This window comes from Nematolebias whitei, chromosome 11, assembly GCF_014905685.2.
Source record: "Nematolebias whitei isolate Nwh7 chromosome 11, NemWhi1, whole genome shotgun sequence".
In the NCBI taxonomy this organism is placed as follows: Eukaryota; Metazoa; Chordata; class Actinopteri; order Cyprinodontiformes; family Rivulidae; genus Nematolebias; species Nematolebias whitei.
This window is the reverse complement of record NC_056508.1, coordinates 38,605,023-38,622,249: the sequence shown is the minus strand read 5'-3', so window position 1 is coordinate 38,622,249 and position 17,227 is coordinate 38,605,023. Positions and strand designations below refer to the sequence as shown.

Here is a 17,227-nt window from a genome sequence, read left to right as displayed (position 1 = left end):
ACTCAAGGCTTCAAAACATTTGTCAACAAACCACAAAAATGGTTTTTCTGTTTCTTTTAAACAGCATTTCTTAAAACAATATTAAGTTAAATTATTTTTCATGTGCTTTGAGGGGTCAAAACATACAAGAGTCAATTTACTACATTATATTAATATACATCGCATCATTTTTTCTTTATGTTTTTGATTAGAATTTACATAAATATTCTGTTGAATAAATATATAAGTTTATAGCACTTTTAGGAAAAGAGCAGCCCAAATTACATAAAACCTAAAAGGCTTCTATTTCTAGAGTAAGCTATATATATATAAAAAAAGAAGTTATAAATACTATGGAATATACTTAAGAAAAATAAATGTCCTGCAAATAAATCCTTAAACTAAATAAATAATTTATTAAATAGTTCTTTTCATTTTTTTAAGTGAATAAACTAAATAATCAATCTTTATTAGCTCACCTTTCAGCTGTAGAACATTTATGGTGGAGTAGAGTATTAAATGAATGGATCAAAAATGTTTTTAAATAAAAATCTATTGTACATTTAAGCTCAATGAAACTACATCTGAGGGTTGTTACTTTTAAAAGCCATGAAATAATACTATGATGGATCCCACTGGAAACATTCAAATACTTTATTAAAGAAAGAGGATTGCTGGCTTCAGTGGCTCATAAATGGACTTGGACTCTATTAACCTCAATAATATAAAACATTTATATTGATTGAGACTTCAGCACTGGTCCTCCTATATGCAAGTTCTTAAAGGGTAAGAGTGGTTGCTAAATGTCTTCATGGTGTTAAAGATCCAACTCACTAAAAGCCTTAAGGACTTGAGTTTATTCAATCATTTTATTAGATGTGCTTTAGATTGATGTGCAGTGATAATAAAGCCTCTTCGCAGAGGTAAACTTTGTGTAAAAGAATATGGAAGGAGTTGAATGTGTGACTTTAAATAAGATATTACATTTATACGACAGTTAAACAGGACAATTGACAGTTACGTGAAAGTGGTTGTCTGAACGTGCATTTTTCCTTTTAAGTCCATCCATCCATTATCTTTACCCGCTTTTTCCTTTTCAGGTCGCGGGGGGTCATTGGTGCCAATGTCCAGCTATCACTGTGCGAGAGGCGGGGGACACCCTGGACAGGTCTCCAGTCCATCACAGGGACACATAGAGACAAACGAGACAAACAACCATTCACTCTCCCACTCACACCTAGAGACAATCTAGAGTTACCAGTCAGCCTAACATGCACGTTAGTTGGGCTGTGGGAGGAAACAAACTGAACTGAATAAAGTGTTAACTTGTGTAGATTTGTGTGAAAGCTTGAGCACTGGTGTGTGTTAAGTGTGTCTTTGTCTCTGTGAGATTTTTTTAATTCTTGCCAGCATGAAGCTGAGTCTCACAATGCCCCCTGTTACCACTTGTATATACTATACACTTTTAGCCCCACTCCCCTCAAGCAGGAGGTTGCAGAGCATTAAGTGTAGAACCATCGGACTGAGGAACAGCTTCTACCCTGACGCTGTTAGACTCATAAAGCCATAACCAGAAAAATCACTGTAATGCCACTTTAATTGGAGATTTGACACCTTATTTGTGCTGCTGAATATCCATGCTGCTTATTTCTTACCTTAAGCTGCTGTATTCATACCCATCTGCTCACAACAGACTCATGTTCAAGCTGCTGTTTAATATACCATATTATACGTATTACATTATTATACGTGTACAGTTGTTTCTTTTTATATTTTTGCTATTGTTGGATGTAACTGGGACCTCGAGTACACAATTTTGTTCCACCTCATGTACCACATGTGATGTGAATGACAATAAAAAACCTTGAACCTTGATATTGCATCATCATATATTATATATAAATGACAAGAGTGTGGCATTAAACTAATTAAGTCATCGGTCACATCCATCACAAAAGGCCAACTGTCGTATCATTAATTAAAAGAGCAAGCTGTGCAAACATTGAACTGAAGCTGTTTGAAAACCATCACAAAGCCAAGAAATGATTTAGAGCCATCTATGATTTATCTGCGCTAAAGATTTTTCCGCGCCTTGATAAATCTACAACTTTAGGATGACTCAATGACCATGTATGGATTATTGATTATTAAAGTATATGTTGCAACTGTCGCCAAAACCCACTTACACATCTGTGTTTAATGTAAGCGCTAATGCTAAACCATGCGCTACCTCCAAAAGTCAAATACAGTATTTACATTTTCAAGTGTTTTATTTTTTATACAAATTTAAAAGATAGAAAGTAGCTTTCCTTTTCAGAGATGATTTTAGTGAAATTTTTCAGAATATTCTCAAATCCTAAGTAATAAAATGTTTAATTTGTAGATTTATTTAATCCTTTGGTCTGAATGGGTTCATTGGATAATAGTTCCTCTCTGTTCTGGTCCTTCTCCTCCCTTCTCGTCTTTAACGGCCTCCTCTTCAACGCTCCTTTGTAAGTCTTTGACTCCGGCTAAATGCTGAATTGTTCTTCCGTGTTAAAGGCAAACGTGAAGGAATTTCACACAATTCAAGCTGGGATTTTATCCAGCAACACAACTTTCGGATGTAATTAGAATTCCTTCTCAGTGCTCCTAATATGGGTGGTAAAGTGTGTTTAAACAAGAGAGACGTAGAACCAAGAGGACAGGAAAAAACTAAAGAAACCAACGGAAAATAAGAAAAGAGGATTTTCTTCTTTTGGCTATTTTCTATTTAAGGACATGACTACACACAGACCACATTACAAATGGCCGCATTGTAACCAAGTGGCAGTTCTAGTCATCAAAAGGATGTTTTAGATGCAAAAGTTGTGTGAGTGTGTGTGTAATTGTCGTCAACAATGGAAGTCTTGTTTGTCCAGTTATGGATGGAAAAACCCTCTGATAAAGGAAAGTTGTTGTGGAGATGACCGTTATGGAAACAAAACAGCGGTGTGTGTGTGTGTGTGTGGGGGGGGGGGGGGGTGACATGAGGGCCAGCTGGCTCTTGTGTTTGTATTGACAATAATGTGCTTTAATAACCACAACCAGTTTATTGCTTGACTTGAAATTTTGCCTGAAACATAAAAAATTACAAGCTGTCCATATCACTGCAACCAGAAAAGTTGTAATTATTTCAGGAACAAAAAAGTTCTAGACTAAGTTTGGTTTGCAGATAAACAGAGTGAAGTTGCTCACTTTACAAATTCACTCCTAAAATCGCCTGCAGGGACAACAAATTCAAAAACAAACTGTATAAAATTACAGGACATCTTGTCAGCTTGAAAACAATGACAACTGGAGGAATTGCATTTCCTGCAAAAATGCAGTGTGAATGCTTATTGCTGAAGAACTTGCTGAAAAACAGATACAATTAGCTAAAACATGCTGAAATGTAGCTGGAATGGAAGAACAAGCCTAAGTTAGCAGAAGAAAGCAGAAAGAACATGTTTGCTGAATTAGTAAATAAGCAGAAATTAGCACAAAAATTAGTAAATTAGCTTAAAAAAAGGTGAAATTTGACACCCCCCCCCCCCCCCAAAAAAAAAAGTTCAAAATTAGCTAAAAAGGCAGAAAGAAGCTTAAAATACCAGAAGAAAGTGGAGAGTGCACAATTGTGCCTAATTAGGTTGAAAGAAGTAGAATTGAGCACAAAAAAGTGAAAATTATCTGAAATAAGGCAGAAATTTGCAAAATAACAACAGTAGTTAAAAATACAGAAAGAAGCTTAAATTACCAGAAGGAAGTAGATAGAGCACAATTTTGCTGAATTAACTGAAAAAAGTTGAAATGAGTGCCAAAAATGTGGATTTAGCTGAAAATGCTGAAATTAGTAGATATAAGCTAAAAGGAGCATAACAAGCTGAAATTAGCAGAAAGAAGTTAGAAGAAGAACAAAAATGTAGTTAACAGAAAGAATCTGAAAGGAGCACAAAACAGCTGAAATTAGATGAAAATAGCTGAAAAAGGTTTAAATTTACAGAAGGAAGCTGAAAGAAGCTGAACCAGAACAAAATGTGAAAGGAGCAGTAAAAGGTTGTTAACACATCTAAAGATTTGAAGGATGTAAAATGAGCTCAATTCATTTTCTATGAGAAAAAAAAAGAGTTAGAAAAGGTTAAATATTTCAAAAAGCTAAACTTGCACTGATACCAAAAGTCATAGTGCACTTCTCCTGAACGAGCTGAACGTTTTTGATTTATGATTTGTTGAAATAGCACAAAAATTGTGGAACGAGGAGGATGCCGAAAATTTTACGGAAGAAAAATGGATCACAATAGTGTGAATGCTTCATAAATATTCACACCATAAATAACTTATATGGCTCCTTTTTATTGCCACAAAGTACATTCTTAAATTTGTGATGAGTTTTTGTGCCGTCAATAAACAGATTGTAATGAAGGCCAATGCAAAGATTGTAAATGATGCACGTTTCCATCTGAGAAAAGTTGACGTACCAAGTCACGTTGCACACATTAGCTAGGAATGGATTAAATGAATTGTCCTGAACTTTAGAGTATTTAAATAAAAATCTGATCATATCCTGGATTAAAAGTAAATTTAATCTGCAGCAGCTTTCCACTACAATTTGCATAATTTAAAAGGTTATGACATAAACACACTGATCCAGAGAAGCTCTGAAGGTTTTCAAGCTCAGATGAATCAGAGCTCTTGTGGAAACAAATGAAGGACTGAATATTACGAAGGTGATCTTAATGTTCAAGTTTATAGATTTATGTAAAAAAAGAAGGAGATTGAATTAGCTGTGAGGAGACATGGGTGGCTAGCATATTTTGACAGGGGACAACTATCTGTCATTGCCTAGATGCAAAAATAGAAGAACATCTAACGTCTACTTAAAATGAATGTGTTCATGTGTGAGAGGAAACACATGTTCAAAGTCCCCCTTCAGCCTTGATGGCGTTAAAACTCAGGGCCTTCTACTTAAACCTAATTTACAACAACACTGTGGCGCCAAAAATGCAATCAGCATCCAGATATTTGTTGTTTTGAATATAATTCATGTCTGAAAGCATTCTGAGTCAGACCTCTGCGGTTTGACTTCTATAAAATCAACAATAACAACAATTTTGTTGCCTAACATGGATATAAATGAGTTTTATGTATGGATGCATGTTCACATTGCTTTTGTCTGTCTTAAGGGCATTTATTCTGTGATTTTGACATATTTAATCAAGTACCAAAGCCTTATTATATATGAAAGCATAAACCTGACAGAAACCATTTTTCAGTCTGCGGTTTCACCGACCTCAGCGCTGTGCTTACGCCCGTTGTTTACCAAGTCACAAATCATTGCCATCATGTTGCGGGGAACGATGACTCGACTGGAACTGTAAAGCACCTGAGATCTTAAAGACAACCTCAAAGGTGCTTTTTGCCTTTTAATGAGCAATAAAATACGCTGACAAAGGATGATGCTTTGTAAACAAATTCACTGCCTGCTGCCGTGTAAGCTGAACCCCACAGTTCATAATGGATAGTCATATCGCAGACTCAGCTTGTAGCAGCATGAACGGAAACGGACTGTTTTTGTATCACACGGTTCACTTTTGTAGCTTTGAATTAATTTAAAACAAATACCTGCAGAGTATCACAACGCAGTCATGAAACCTACGCAGCTGTTAGTTCGATGACTCCAGAAACACTGAGCATGTTCCTGTCTGCTGGTTGATGCCGGTGACCTTTTCTCGTTCGTCCAACATTCTGGCCTCTAAGTACCCACTTACAGAGGATGTTACATCACCAGTGGTGTGATTCGTGTCTAAATTTAAACCCATGTGCGTGAGAGAGAAAGAGAGAGCTGTGGTGTGACAGCTGTTCCAGTTTAGCCTGTGATCGTCTAGCTTTGAGGAGAGGGAGACGTTGGCACATTGGTGCAATTTCACCTCCAGTATCAACAACTATTGTTCATCTACTTATGAATTTGTACATTTATAATTCCACGAACCTATGTGTGACACTTTACTGCAAGGTTTAGAGTTAGACATAATGTTGCAGCTGAATTTTGTTGGAATAAAGATTAATAATCGTTTGTTAAATTTATGGGGAACTAGCACAAACTGAAATGAACTGGAAAGAATGTTGAATCAAAATAAAGTCTATCCATCTATCATAGGTCGAGTCGAGGAGACGAAGGGATCCAGGAGGGAAAACCAGACATTCCTCTCTCCAGAGATACTCAGCTCATCCCTTCATTGAGTTCTGCGTCTGCCCTGGACTCTGCCCAAACCCCCTCCTGAGGGACGCCGCCTGCAGGTGCCCTGATCAGATGTCCAAGCCAACTCTCCAGAGAAGCAGCAGCTCCTACCAGACGACAGAGCTCCTCACTTTCTCTCTAAAGCTGAGCCGGTCCACAATATGCAGAAAGCTCATTTTAGCTGCATGTGTCTGGGATCTTATGCTTTTTGTCATGATCCATACATCATCACCATAGAGAAGGGTTAGAATGTAGATGGAGTAGTAAATCAAGAGCGTTGCCTTTTGGCTCAGCTCCTTCACCACCACACAGGCCACCTCCTGCTCCATCTTCCCACCACTCGTGAACAAGACACCATGATGCTTGGATGAATTACCCCCAAAACAGACGGATCATTCCACCTTTTTCTGAGAACACTGGCCTCAAGTTTGGAGTAGCCGCCACTTTGAAAGATTTTAAAACTATCCACCTTATTCCCGGGGGTTCCACTGTATAAAACATTATGGGTACAACTCCTGTCAGACACCAGAAGTAGCAGTAAGATTTGGTTAACTATAGCGGAGTACGGACCGCGGTTTATTTGAAAGTAATTTACATTCAGTTTAGCAGATAAAACGCTGTTCGTCTTGTTCCCATTTATTTAACAACAGTAAAGTTTACTAAAATAGCCGTGCTGAGTTCAGGTACCTGTTGTGCTGTTCATGGCTGCACGAACAACCAGACCAAACTAAACCAGTGGCAACAACAACAGTGTTTTGAACATGGACCCAAAACAAAAAAAAAGTGTTGCTGTGAAAAGTGGTATAGTTTCCATCTCCTACCTACAGATGAGGAATTAAGAAGAATGTTACTGAAAAATCTGAACTTGAAGAGACCACCCAACAAAAAACGCTGTATGTGTGCTCCTTTCACTGGGAAAACCTGCATCCTTCTTTGTGGCTGAGCTACAATAAACCACCAGGGAAGAGACGCCGGATCCTCGGATTGAAAACTGTGAGACGAGAATATCAGGTATGATTTCAAGTGTATGAAGGTCACAGCATTGTAGTATTTGTTCTTCTTAAGTATTATGATTTTCTCTGCCATTGATCCAAGCTCGGTGATGGAGGACTTTAAGGCTTTGGCTGGACTCCTGGTCTGCTTTAAGGTAAATAAGACTGTGTCCCACCTCTTTTAACAAAACGCCAATGACCTTATTACTGTGTAGATACTAATACACCTCAGACTTTTTCAGGTTGTTCATCTCTTCACTGTCGGAAGAACAGAGTCAGTGAAGTAGCTAAATATGCTAGTAGATTTAATCTGTGGCCACTTCTTCAGGTCGGCCTCCCATCCCTCGTACGCAGCAAGCAGCGGTATGATTATACTGTCCTGTTTGTGGTGTTCCTACATGTTTAAATGAAATCCACAATGCTCGGAGAAACATTAGCTTGTACTGTTCACACATGAATAAATGCCGGTTTCGGTCCGCGCCGAATGTTGCGCCCATAATTCCTTAGATAGAGAACTTTACTAATTGGCTTTTCTATGAATGTTCCTGTAAAGTGCCCCGAGACAACTTTATTGAGATTTGGCACTATATAAATAAACTGAATTGAATTCAAGCAAGGCACCATGGGGCCTAGGAATACGGTAGATACAGGTACGTAAAATGCTTTGTAAGAAATAACATCAATCACTGCTTCATTCTTTTGGTAAATAAAAAAATCTAGAAGATGAATAAAAAAGCCAAACTCTGGGTTTGAAGTATGTTAATAATATAATAACTAATAATGCAGCAGGCTTGTCAAAGTGCTTTCATACAAATGCAGTTTAAAAATTTTCAAAGGTTGTATTTGTTTTCAGACACATCAAGCTGAAAAGATCTACTTTAGATAGCAGATTAAAAAACAACAACTTTAAGGCAGATGATTGTCTGGAAACTTAGTGAAGTAATGCGTTGTTGACTCCATGGGAATCCCAACAACTATTTCCTTTTGTCATTTGTAAAACGTGTGTGTGCGTTTCCAGATGTCTGCAGCCTGTGGGAAAGAGAGCAGTGTGTGAGTAGGACAGGAAATGATGTTAGATATTCTCATGGAGAATCTGATGTCCCTACAATAACACTTTGAACATCCATGGAACAAAACACACACATACACAAAGACAGTGTGTCGCAAAGTCATGTGCAAGACACTGACACAAGTTAAAGCATGTGATGTACATCAAGAGAAGCTGCTGTCACAAAACACTCGTGATTCAGAATTACACCAAGATCTTTTGATTTTATTGAGGGGATTATTAGCTCCCTATCTGTATTTTCAAGAAGAGAATAGAAGACAGAGTAAGAAAAAAGAAACAGAATGACAAAATAAACGTAGTACCAAGTACTTTGCATGTGCTTCTTTGCTTATTTGTTAACATTTGCACATGAGTGAGTCATCACATCTTTACAGCACCAACAGCAGTTAAGCCAATTACTTTTCGAAAGCAGCTCAGAGCAAAGCGGCTGAGAAGGAACATCAGGTGAAGTTGGAGCACGAGCTGACAAAACACTGGGTGTGACCATGACTCATTTTATTTTAAGTTTTATAAAAGCACTTTGTTATTTTACAAATGCTCTTGATGATTTCTTTAAACAAAAAAAACTGTTTAAACATTTGCGCTGCTGTCTTTTTCTTTGAGTACATCTATATTCATTAAAAACACAATGAAAAATGGAAAACAAGCATTAAGTGTTCTCTAAATATATATATATATATATATATATATATATATATATATATATATATATATATATTTGTTTTTAAAGAAAAGCTTACTTTTGTGTTGTGTTGACCATTTTTGCAGTTTTCACAGAAACTAAACTTGAATATGACTTATTCAGCAGGTGCTGACTGCTATGACTGTTGTAGCTTCATATTTGGACTAAAACCACAACAAATTGTGTCCAGCTTAATAATCTTAATGGGTAACAGAAAGGCCTGTCACGATAACAAATTTTGATGGGCGATTCATTGTCTCAGAAATTATTGCGATAAACGATAATATTGTTTGAAATTTGACAATAATTAGTAATTATTGTCAAATTTAAAAAAAAAAGTTTAATTTGTTTTGCATGTAGTACCTTTTGTACAACCACCGGATGGCAGTATAAGACTGTTTGAACTGAAGGATGGATTGTGAGGGAGCGAGCAGCGTGTCTCTTAAGAAAAATGGGAGGGAGGCCCCTTGACGTGACATGGGCTGTCTCTCTTCGGTTCTCAAAATGGCGGCTGCTCAGTGTGGTTTGAGCTCCTTAGCATAGCATTTGTAACACAAAGCTTTTAATGAAAAAAAATCAGTAAACAAGTTCTCAGCTTCTTTTTGCAAAGAAAAACAACTTTTTACACGAAGGTATGGGTTTAAAACATGAATTTTGGAGCTTCGACAAGACGGAGGTTTTTTCCCTGAGGTCGGCCTGTTAGCTTAACTCGTAGCTTAGCTTCTCAGGTTAGTTGCTTTTAACGAACCAAAAACATAATTTTGGACAATTAAAATGGATTTTAAAGAGAAAAGAGAAAGGGAGGGGTCAGTGAAGAGTACCGGAGTTGAGCCTTTTGTCATCCAGTGTCTTCAGTAGAACGAGAGAGACGAAGAAACAATAAAGCCGATAAATGAAAATGAGGTAGATAGTTTTCATTTATCATGCGATTAATTGATTTATTGTTTATTGCGACAGGCCTATTAACAGACAAGTTGGAGAATCTCCAAAAACATCTGGTCCATGTAGATTTTCATTTCTAAGTCAGAAATTTTAAGCTTAATTGACAAAATTGATCAACTTTGTATAGTCCTTGCATTATTTTGAAATTATAATTAAGTGATTTTCTGGATTATCTGAGTCATAAGAGAGGGATGAAGGTAGGAATGAGTGTCCTTTTATATCGGTCTTGTGATGAAGCTTCTAAAATAAACAGAGGGCTGACTATAAGAGAGATTCAAAAGAGAAGCTTAGTAAGAGCTTAATGCACACACACACACACACACACACACACTGAACAGCAGGGTGTAACTTGACCTGCCGTCTGAGGCCACAGCTCTGCCGCCAGGAAGACATAATCAAGCACGTGTTGTGAAAAAGACACTGAGAGGTCAAAGTTGTCTTCTGGCTAAGCATTTAATCCAGATTTCTGTTTTATTCCCTAATGCAAACAAACGGATGATAACTACATGTTTATTATTGCTTTTTGTTCTTGTCATCATTTATGACATCACATTTTCTGTTGTCACATACATGGTTCTCTGTTCAAATACTAAGTAAAAACTAGCATTCCTTGTGGAAATGCATATTGCCCACAGCCTTTCATGTCAGAGTTTAAGACTAAAATTATTTTTTGCCAAGAAAAAGTGGAATTTTTTCCATTTTGGTCAAAACTTTTAAATGACTAAATCACTGTAATCAATATTTTACAGTATCTTGTGAGATCTCGTAGGAAGCACTAGTGCTCAGAGAATGCTGCGAGGACAACTCTCGGCTACTACCACATCAAGCTTTAGCTTGGTATCTGTGACACTGGCTGAGTTTTAGTCATTTTTGTGTTTGCTACGGTTGCTATGAGGTTGACTCCAAAAGTGGTTTAGATGCACATCACTTTCTGAGCGTTTCTTTAAATCCATCCACTGATTCATGAAATACTTTTGCTAATGCGACAAACAAACATGCACTGACAAGGACAAAAACATGAGCACCTTTTATCTTGAGCAGCAAGAGATAAAAAGCTAAATAAAAGCACTATTTGTTATTTTTTTCCACTAGTTCATTTTCTTGTACTGCTCTGTTTCTCCCTGCCCTCCCCTCACTTCATCCTCCTTCTCTGATTGGCTGATTTGAATTTTCAAACTGCGACCGTGCTTCTCTTTCCCACTCTTTCAGTCTCGGTGCACTTGAACCCACTGACACACAGGATGTACACTCATCTATTCACTCGCCCCCCCTTCCATCCTTACTTCCCTTCTTCCTTCATCCAAAAACAACCAGATGGTGAGAGAGCAGCAGAGAGACGGACAGCGGCAGCAGGCGGGAAGCCCTCAGAGCGACACAACAGTCTCACACTCTTACGCTCTCTCACTTGGAGTTTATAAAGGCCTCATTGTGTCGTCCTCTGCGTGGAAAATGCAGGAGGAATACTGCCAACTAAACGATCAAGAACAGCCCAGGGTCAAAACACACAGAAGGCTGTGCTCACTCAGTGTTTACATACAGGAGTTCTTTATCAGGGATTCCTGAAGTGTTTGGGGTGATTCAAAAGACACTAAGCTCACCTGTATCTGTGTAAATTCAAGCATGTACAAGTTTTTTTTTTTGAGCAACCGTAAAACATCAGTGGGTGTAGAGTTGCATAATAAATCCGGCCCGGACCGAGCCCGTAGTTTTTTTTCCAAGCCCTACCCAGACCCAACAGATTAGTGGTAATTAGAGGTCCAAACCCGAAAAATAAAATATATATATTTTTTATTTTTTATTTTTTTTATTTTTACTGCTTTTGTAAGCAAATCAGTTTGACATGATAGTTTTAAAAACGTAATGAAAGGAAGATATAAGATTTATGTTTATAAACAAGTCACCAAATGGATATTAACATACAAAACAAATAGCCTAACAAAATCTACTCTAAAGATAGGCTACTACACAAATGATCAAAACTATTTTTAGAGCAAAATTATTTGAAAAAAAAAAAATAGAACAAGGTTATTTTAAATGAACGCGCTGCTCGCTTGGGCTTTGTAGATGCTGATACTTTCTTCACCGTAGATGACAGGAGATGTGGAGACGCAAGCAGCTGGTGATCAGCTGATTGATCCATCCATCCATTATCTTTACCCGCTTCTTTCTTTTCGGGTAGCGGGGGTCGCTGATGCCCATGTCCAGCAGTCACTGTGCGAAAGGTGAGGTACACCCTGGACAGGTCGTAAGTCCATTTCAACCGGCAAGTCAGCGGACGCACACAGCCGGTGACAGGTTGTCCATCTGAGCTTAACGCAACTTTTTTAAAACCTCTTTAAACCGGCCGGTCGGACCTGCCTCCTCCTCAACAAGTAGATTAACACAATTTTATATTGTGCATTTTTATTTAGTTTCCTTTGATTCACAAAACCGCAGAAGCCTGAGCCCACGTGTGCAATTATTGCTCACTGTGCCAGCGATCCCTTCCACAGTCTGATTAACTGCTGCACTGTTCTTTCTTTCTTCATCCTCTCATTTTAATTATTTGTGCTGTATGATTCGTAAAAACGCATCAAAGCCTGAGACCGGCCCGGCCTGCACATTAATCACATTATAATGGCCTGGCCCGGCCCGACCCGGCACGGCCCGGCCCTAACCGGGTCGGTCCAGGCCGGGTTTCGGGTTAGAAATGAAAACTGGGGTGTGAGGCTAAAATGTGAGGTCAGTTAACAACCCTAATGAGGTCTTTACAGTTTCTTACTTTCTTTAAGTTACTTTGAAAGTAACTCACATGTTTTAATGAGTGATTCAATCAAAATGAAGGACTAGAATTCCTCAAAAGAATGCATGTCACCCAGCATGCCCAAGTTTAACAAAGATTCGGTGCTATCTGTTAGCACTATGAGTATGAGTTGGATATTACTTTTAGCTACTTCCACACACGATCTTAGTGCAACAGCTTTCCATTTAAGTTACAGTGGTGCTTGAAAGTTTGTGAACCCTTTAGAATTTGCTTCATTTCTGCATAAATATGACCTAAAACATCATCAGATTTTCACACAAGGCCTAATGTCAGGGACAAAACAACCCCATCACCCTTTCACCTCCCAGACTGCCTGTCTTTCCTGCTACCTCTTGCTCTAACGCAGGGGTTCCCAACTATGGTCCTTGAGGAACACCATTCTGCATGTTTTATTTGTTTCTCTGCTCTGACACACCTGATTTTAATAAATGGGTGATTTACAGACTTCTGCAGAACATGAGGAAGTAATTAAATCACTGAATCAGGTGTTTTGGAGCAGGGAAACAACTAAAACATGCAGGATGATGTTCCTCAAGGACCAGGGTTGGGAACCATTCATATATATATATATATATATATATATATATATATATGACGATGATTTTCAGAAAAAGATGTGATGTGGATTATTTATCATAACTCTGGTTTTAATTGACCTATCAACACAATTTAAAAACTGGAGTTTAGTTTGAAGTCTACTTTTGACACAAATTCAAATGGAGTTTCTGATTGTCTTTCCCACTAAAGTGACTGGAATCGGACTTCCGGTGGCGCCATGTTGTAAAAGGCAGGAAAAAAGGCTGCTCTGAAGAACACGACTAAAACTAGCGTTAAAATAAGGTAAAAACAGTAGAACATAAAGAAAACCCGTTTTTAAAGTGATAACGAACACCCATGGAAAATATGGTTAAAAAAGGAAAGAATACTGAAGAGAAAGGCGCAAAAGAAAAGAGTACCGGAGCAGCGAAAGCACAGAGCCATGAAGCGGAACTCGTGGAGCTGCCGAATGAGGACCAGGACTCGGCCATGCTTCTCGAGCTGCGGGCGCTGCGGAAAGAACACGCGGAAGCGGTAGGAGATAACAAGAGAGCGCTGGCTAGACTCGAAGCGAGTATTGGGGAGCTCATGGTCAGGACAACATCCCTGGAGCAGAAGGTAGCTCACATGGAGGAAAGATTGGGAAATAATGAAGATAAAACAACGCGGATGGAGCGGGCGGCGGCATTTCTGCTCCGGGAAACGACCAAACTATCGGAGAAATGCAACGACCTGGAGTCGAGGATGAGGCGCAACAATATAAGAATCCATGGCATTCCCGAGGGTGCAGAGAAAAACGACACCATGAGCTTCATAGCGCAATTTATTAAATCCCAGATCCAAATCACAGACGGAATGGATTTAGGTATTGAAAGAGCACACCGCTCATTGGTGAACAAACCAAAGGACAGCAAGGCGCCCCCGAGAGCTATCATCGTACGTTTTCTGGATTATAGGGTGAAGGAACAGGTGATAAAAGAGGCATGGAAACAGAAGATTTGCTATGAAGGACAGACTGTTTATTTCAACCAAGACTACACAACGGAGGTCCAAAAGAAGAGGAAGCAGGTCAGGGAAGTCATCAAGCAACTGAAGGAGAGGAACGTGAAGGCGCAGTCCCCCTATCCGGCCCAACTCAAAGTGTTTCTGGACGCGGGAACCAAGATATTCAGCACAGTGGAAGAAGCGGCGCCTATGCTGAAGGAGATGGGCATCCAGGTGAAGGAAGACAAACTAGAGAGAATTCAACACGTGATAGCGCAGACGGCGAAGGGGACCAGACATGGGGGTAAACTAAGACAACCCGAAATCACAGAGGCAGACCTGAGGGCCCTCCTGGAGTGATGACGTCATCTGCAGCGACTTCGAAACAACGGATAATATATGTATGTATGCATACGGGCATATCTCTATAGAGAGATTAATTGTCATAAACTGCAAAAATATGGTCAAAAAGAGTGTGATATTCACCTTGTTAAAAAAAAAAAAAAAAAAAAAAAAAAAAAAAAAAAAAAAAAAAAAAAACGCTAGTTGTGTAATAACTTGCTATAATAGAAGAAAATCGTGTTCAGTAGAGAGTAGTATTTAGGAGTTTTAGTCTTTAGGGCTTTAGACAACTATTAAGAAGTTGTTAATGCACATAGTGCACATCCATCAGAGAGGAGGCCACAGCTCTCTGATGCTGGGATTCTTGGAAGACTTTTGTTCATGTTCCAGGTACTGTTTTGGGGTTCCAATTAATGTGTTTATAGTTTCTCTTTCTTTTCCCTTTTCAGTTGAGGTTATGTCCTGTGTAGTATATTTTTCTTTTCAAAGAGGTGTCAGGTACAGCGCAGCTCCAGACATGGTAGTAATATGAACGGGCTAAATATAGTATCTTACAATGTTCATGGTCTGAACCATCCCATTAAACGAAAGAAGATTTTGACTCAATTAAAAAATTTACAATGTTCAATAGCTTTATTACAGGAGACACATCTAACGGAGAACGAACACAAAAAATTAAAGAGGGAGTGGGTAAGTCAGGCATTTTGTGCTTCATTTGGAAAAAGGAGGGATGTAGCAATTTTAATCAAAAAAGGGATTTTGTTTGAAGTTGAAAAAGAGATAAAGGATAAAGAAGGAAGATATGTAATGATTGTAGGAAGAATAGGAGATATGACAATTTCAGTAATAAATGTATATTTCCCAAACGAAGAGAAAGACACCTTCTTGAACCAAATAGCCAAAATAATAACTAGTGATGCAAAAGGACTGATGGTGATGGGGGGTGACTTTAATACGGTTCAAAATAAAGTGTTAGATAGATACCCTTCTGATTATGGATCACAGACAACAAAATCTAAAAGGCTAAATAATATCACTAAAGAGCTTGGACTTATTGATGTTTGGAGGAACACCAACCCCAAGAAAAGAGACTACACATTTTACTCAAATCCACACAAAAGCTACTCTCGAATAGACTATTTATATATATCTCAGCAACATATACATAAGGTATTGAATTGTAACATAGAAAATATAACTATAAGTGACCATGCACCTGTTCTGTTAACTTTAAGCATAAATAAGGAACCTTGCTTCAGGTATTGGAGAATGAATGTATCAATCATTTCTAATCAGAATATTATCAAAGAAATCAAGGAGTCACTTAAGGAATACTTTGAAATAAATGACAATGGGGAAGTTTCACCAACAACATTATGGGAAGCAGGAAAAGCTGTGATAAGAGGGAAAATAATAGAAATATCATCCAGAATGAAAAAAGCCAGAATGAAAGAACAAAAGGAGTTGGAAAATAAGATCAAAGAATTGGAAAGGGAACACAAACTAGGAGATAGGAACGCAATGGGTGAGCTTAAAAAGGCAAGAGATAAATTAGAGGAGATACTAACTGTCAAGGCAGAAGGCTCTCTGCGCTTTACAAATCAAAGATATTATGAAATGGGCAATAGGGCGAGTCGTCTACTGGCATTTCAACTTAGGAAAGCCCAAGTAAATAGGCACGTCTCCAAAATAAAACATCCCTCAACTATGCAAACTAAAACACAACCCAAAGAAATAGCTGAAACGTTTGCAGACTACTATAAAAAACTATATGATGATTTGGACAGAGATACTCAGCAAGACGAAACATCCTCTTTTCTTAAAAGAATTAATCTCCCAACTTTATCAGAAGAAGAGTCTCTGGAAATGACCCGACCTATAACTTCACAGGAAATTCTGAATGTGATTAAAACTCTCAAAAACAACAAATCACCGGGGACAGATGGATTGCCAGGGGAGTTTTACAAGACATTTAGAGAAGAATTAACGCCAGTGCTATGTAAGGTCTTCAACTATGCACTAACGGTGGGAGACCCCCCTAGAACATGGTCTGAAGCCATTATATCTGTAATTTGTAAAGAGGGTAAAGACCCAACTATGTGCGAAGGCTATAGACCCGTGAGCTTATTATGTAATGACTTAAAAATACTAACAAATATAATGGCAGGTAGAATGCAAAAATATATAGCTAAATTGATTAATCCAGACCAAACGGGATTTATTCCTGGCAGGCAGGGAGCAAACAACATTAGAAGAACACTAAATGTAATGTCATATGCACAATTAAAATCACAACCTTCTCTCTTGATTAGTTTGGATGCCCAAAAGGCTTTTGACAGGGTAAAATTAAATTTTTTATATCAGACACTACTAGGATTTGGTTTTTCACAGCAATTTGTTGAATGGGTGAAAGTAATTTATAGAAATCCAAAATCCCGAGTTCGAATCAATGGATACTGCTCAGAATTTTTTGATCTCAAGAGAGGAGTTAGACAGGGGGACTGTTTAAGTCCACTGCTATTTGCGGTTAATATTGAACCGTTGGCAGAAGCAATAAGACAGAATAAACAAATCCAAGGAATAAGAGATGAAGGAGGGGTGGAACATAAAATATCATTGTTTGCTGATGATCTATTAGTACTCTTAACAGATCCACTCCGAT

The 17,227-nt window shown here is 38.2% G+C and overlaps 1 protein-coding gene across 1 annotated transcript in view; it reads right to left on the bottom strand.

Moving 5' to 3' along the window:
- The window catches only part of soga1 (suppressor of glucose, autophagy associated 1), a 107,419-nt gene that overhangs the window by 80,450 nt on the left and 9,742 nt on the right, over nt 1-17,227 (bottom strand). The window lies entirely within an intron of this gene.